We start from the raw sequence: 4698 nt of genomic DNA, 5'->3' as shown, positions 1-4698 counted from the left end.
CCCAACATCTCCACAAACACCTACTCCATCTCCATGATCTACAAGCCCCGGGGGCTGGGAGTTCCCTGCAGGCCCGCTGAGCTCACTGCCTGAGCTGTAAGAAGGCCTTCCAATCTTGCACTAACACCCGGGTCCCTGTACCCCCATCCTAGTGATCCTGGCCACACAGGGGTCACACAGAAGTCTCCCATCCCCTGAGGAAACCCAGCCTCGTTCCACTCCCCGCCCCCCGCTTCATGCTGGCCAGGGCCCCTTTCCTGAATGGGTCTTCCAGGTGGGGCCAGAGAGGCAGACACCCCCTTGCTCCCATGGTCTACACTTTGCAAAGTGCTGCCACATAAACCATGGCACCTGACCTCACCCTTCCTGTGAGGGGCAGATCACCACCTGCCTCACAGATGAGGAAACTGAGGACCAGGACCTCACGGGTCTCACCCAGGGGCCCGCAGCTTCACCTCTTCACCAAGGGCTGGTGGCCAAGATCTTTCTCCTCTAGAACCTCAACTTGCCCTTCTGTAACCGGGAGGGGGGTGGAGGGGGGCGGGTGGGGACAGGGAGGTTAGTAACATCGGCTGTATGTGTGATGGAGACAGCACTAAATGAGATCACTTTATAACCATCAGGAGCTCTGCAAGACTTGTTGCTGTGTGACCTTTAGCAAGTCACTTGACCTCTCTGTGCCTCAATTTTCTCCTCTGTAAAACGGCTAAGAAGAGGACCCACTTGATAGGGTTGTTGGGAAGAGTAAAAAGCTAACATATGCAAAATTGTTAAGACAGTGCCTGGTACATGAAAAGCAACGTGCTGGCCAGTATTAATATCATATATTATTACCATCAGTGCTATATAGGGCTGGGGGCAGGCTGGGAGCAGGGGAGCCAGCTGAGTCCCGAACGACCCCTGCAACACCCTCTCGGTCTCCCTTGCTGTGATCCTATCAGTGCCCTGCCCGCCTCTGCTGTTTCCCCCTCCCATGGGACCTGGCTCAGCCCCGTGTGGGTGAAGGAGCAGGGAAGCTGTCAATTCGACTCCCCTCCGCCCTCCACCCTCCTCAGTGGGAAACAAGCAGCAGCTGGGACTAATCGCTCAGGGCCAACCCCACCCCTGCAGTGAGGCAAAGCCCCAAGTGTTTTCCTCTGTGGGGGGCAGGGCGGGAAGGGGGCTCAGCTGGAGCCTGACAGAAAGCAGATGTGGCAGGGGAGGGAGGAGCGGGGAGGAGGAGGGTTCTCAGGAGATGGCTGCCCCAGAGGTCAGAGCTCAGGGGGCAGGAGGAATAAAACAGCCCCTCTCCACCACTCCACCACCGGGACCAGGGGCGGGACGCCAAAGCCTCCTCTCAGCTCTTCAAAAGCTCCTGACACCACCCCTCACCCTCTGCCGGGTCTGCAGCCCCCCTGAGGGAGGAGACCCCTGTGGCAGGAGACGGGGCCGGGTGGTGACGGGAGCCCGGTCCTGGGCCCCTTGGTGCTCCGGTTCCGGTCCCGCCTGTGCCTCAGTCTCCCTGCGGCACAGTGAGGGCTCCACAGACAGGGCTGATGACTGGGGAGGGCCTGGGGACTGGGAGCAGGCCACATGCTCTGGGAAGAGCCTTGCAGGTGGGGCCAGGACTCTGACCTGGGCACGGAGAGGGGGGAGGGTCAGGGAGGCTGTGCTCACTGAGCCTGGCAGCAGAGAGACGAGGAAGCAGATGAGGCACTGCTGGTCTGAGGAGGGTGGTGCCAGCCAGGATGGGCCTGGCATGGAGGGAGCGCTGCTGGGCAATGGAGGGGCAGGGCCTAGGAGGCTGGAGGCACTGCAGGAAGTGGGTCCCACCTGCCTGGGGGCATCGGTCATGCCCCTCTGCTTGGGCCACAGAGGGTGTGAAAGTCACAAAAACGAGCCTCCCAGACCCCCAGCACAGACCCCAGCCCCTGCCCACCTGCGCCCCTGCAGGAACTGGCCCGTTCTGGCTCCCTGGCCCGCCAGCCACGTGACCTGTCCTCCCGGACCCCCTCATCCCCACCCGGGCTACTCATCTGTCCCCTGCAGCCCCAAACTTCCTCCCTCTTTTCTACTAACCTTGGGTGAGTCACGTGCACCCCTTGCCTCATGTTGCTCCTCTGTAGTTTGGGGAAATGAGAGAGCTGACCTCAGGGGGTGGCTGAGGACGAACGTATAAAGCACTCGGAGGAGTGCCCGCCACCGCTCGCTGCGGCCACACTCTTCCCAGCGCTGCCTCTCCCGTCTCTGAACCCACCTCCTCCCTCCTGACCGGGACCATGACACTTTGGTCCAGCACGTGGGCCCAGCTCACGGGAGGCCGAGCTGGGGCACAAACTGGGCCTGTGTGCTTCAGGGCAGGGCTCCCGACAGCTCAATAGACAAGGGCAAGTTCAGCTCTGGGCCCCACTTCCACCTGGGGACCCTAGGGACCCCATGTGGCTTCTCGGAACCATGCCTTCCCTGCTTGTCAAATCGGGATGAACGAACCCGGGGAGAGCGTGCAGGGGCTTGGCAAACGGTACCGGGGTGACCACGCCCGTGATTCTGATGCCAGTGGCTGACCCTGTCTGACCTGTTCGCTTGGAGAGGAAGCTCCTGGGATGCCTAGCACCCCCGACCTTCACCTTCTTTCAGCGCTTGCACAGACCTGGCGAGCGCCCACGAGTCTCCCCTCCCCCCACCCCCAACAGCATGGCTATGCCCAGGGCTGGGAGCGCGGAGTCCAGCCAGGTGAGCCTCTGACCATCAGAACGGTGCCTGTGTTTGTGGTCTGGGCCCAGGCCTTGTCAGGAGTCACCAGGAGAGCTCAGGACCAGACGGTCTCCTCCAGACTTCCCACCCCACCCCAGCCCCTGACATGCTCCCAAACACTGTGTGCCCTGTGCCCTGTGGCCGCCCTCCCCCTCGGTCACTGGGGCCTCTCCCGCAGCGCCCTTAGGATGTGGGCCTGCCCCTCGGCCACGGCCAGTTTCCAGTCTGTCCGCCTGCGTGTGACTGCGGGTGATGGGACCATGAAAACCTTTGGGGGTGGGGGATGGTGAGCCTGCAAACAGGAAATGGAGGCCAGCATGAGGGTCAGATAATCACAGAGCATTTGGACCATGAGCACCCTCTCCTCCTTCTTCTAGTAGGACAGGGGCCAAGTTCTCTGCCTGGCCTCCAACGGCCCAGCAGGACCCCCCCCCCCCCCAGACTCTGCTGCCCCGCAGCTCCTCCCACGCTCCGTGCCAGCCCTGCCCCCTACTTGCACGTGTTGTCCCCTCACCAGCAGTGCCTGTCCCCTCCGCCACCCCCACCTAGCCCCCTGAGTCCATGACTCTCCAATCCCCATCCCAGCTCATCACCGCCTCAGGGGGCCTCCCCAAGTGCCCCCAATGCCCGCCTCTGCACCCCCTCTGCCTCCGGTCCCCTCAGCCCCTCCGTCTCCTGCTGCCGCCACTTCCCTTGGTGATGCAGCTGACACAGGGACGACTGACCAGCCCGGCTCCTCAGTGCCCCACTGCCTCAACAGTGACCTCTCTCCTACCACCCCTGGGCGGTCCCCCGCAGCAGCTCCTCTCTGTCCAGCTCCCTGGCTCCCTGGCCTCCCCCAGTCCTGGCCCCTCCTCTCCATCAGGGCCCCTGTGGCTTCCCTTCCTGCCTCCTAGTCTGACACCCAGGATCATGCATTCCCCCATTTGTCTAAATATGCCCAACCCATCAACCTTCTTCTCCCGACACACTCTCCCGCCTCCACCCCCTGCAAACCCCTCGTTCACCCGCCCCCCAGCCAGGCTTCTCACCTGGCTGACAGCCACTCACCCACTCAGTGCTCAAACCCGAAGTGCGATTGTTCTGGGTTCCTGCCCCGCCCGCGCCTTCCATATCCAACCCGGTGACACTTGTGTAGAGTCCAGATGGAGCCACCCCCCCCCCCCTTTTCCCCCCCCCCCCCCCCCCAACCAGACTTCGGCCATCTCACACGGGACTTCCCAATGGTTTCCCATTTTCAATCGCTCAGCGCCCTCCCGACCCTGAAACTACACAACCAGAGTAACCGTCTCAAAGGGGAGCAGAAGCCTTGCTGCTCAGAGGTCCCCTCTCGTGACCCCCAAGGCTCTGGTGGCCGCCATTCGGTGCCCCACCCCTTCCTCTCACTCTACTCTCCTGCTCCCCCACTGAGCTCTGGGCCTGGAGCACCCCAAGTCCTGTGGCCTCAGGGCGTTTGCACCTGCTACACCCCCTCTTTCTAGGATGGCCGCTCCCTGCTTGCGAAAGCTCTGGCTTCCTTTGCTCCCTCAGGTCCTGGAGTAAACGGCCCCTCCTCCTGGCAGCTGCAGTGAGTGGGTCCTCCCTGGATCAGCGGCCCTTCCCCCCAGGGCAGGCCTCTGGGTGCCTTGGCCACTAGCCCTGATCACAGCGCCTGGCGCCCTGCAGCTGCCCCGCATACGTGACTGGGCTGGAGGAATAAACGTACAACGAGCATGTTTCCTGTGCATCCTGCGGCCCTCCCACCCGTCTCACAGCAGCATCCAAGTTCATCACTTCCCAAGTGCACCCGGGCTGCGGTCTCACGGCCTCACACATTGCCCCTTATCCTCCTCCCCCTTCCCCGGGCAGCGGCACTCTCTCACCCCATCTCAGATGAGACAGGAAAGAAAGCCAACTTGGAGTGATCTGGTCTCATCCTTGCCATAAGAAGGCCTAAAGAGAGTCAAAGTCACCCTCCCTCAGCCC

The 4698-nt window shown here is 62.4% G+C and overlaps 1 protein-coding gene across 1 annotated transcript in view; it reads right to left on the bottom strand.

Moving 5' to 3' along the window:
- ZCCHC24 (zinc finger, CCHC domain containing 24) overlaps positions 1-4698 on the bottom strand; it is a gene marked incomplete at its 5' end in the record, with an annotated part of 44555 nt that overhangs the window by 1795 nt on the left and 38062 nt on the right. The gene's annotated exons all lie outside the window — the stretch shown is intronic.

Source organism: Myotis davidii, unplaced genomic scaffold (assembly GCF_000327345.1).
Source record: "Myotis davidii unplaced genomic scaffold, ASM32734v1 scaffold513, whole genome shotgun sequence".
Taxonomy (NCBI): domain Eukaryota; kingdom Metazoa; phylum Chordata; class Mammalia; order Chiroptera; family Vespertilionidae; genus Myotis; species Myotis davidii.
The sequence above is the reverse complement of the archived record's forward strand: the minus strand, read 5'-3'. Positions and strand labels throughout refer to the sequence as shown.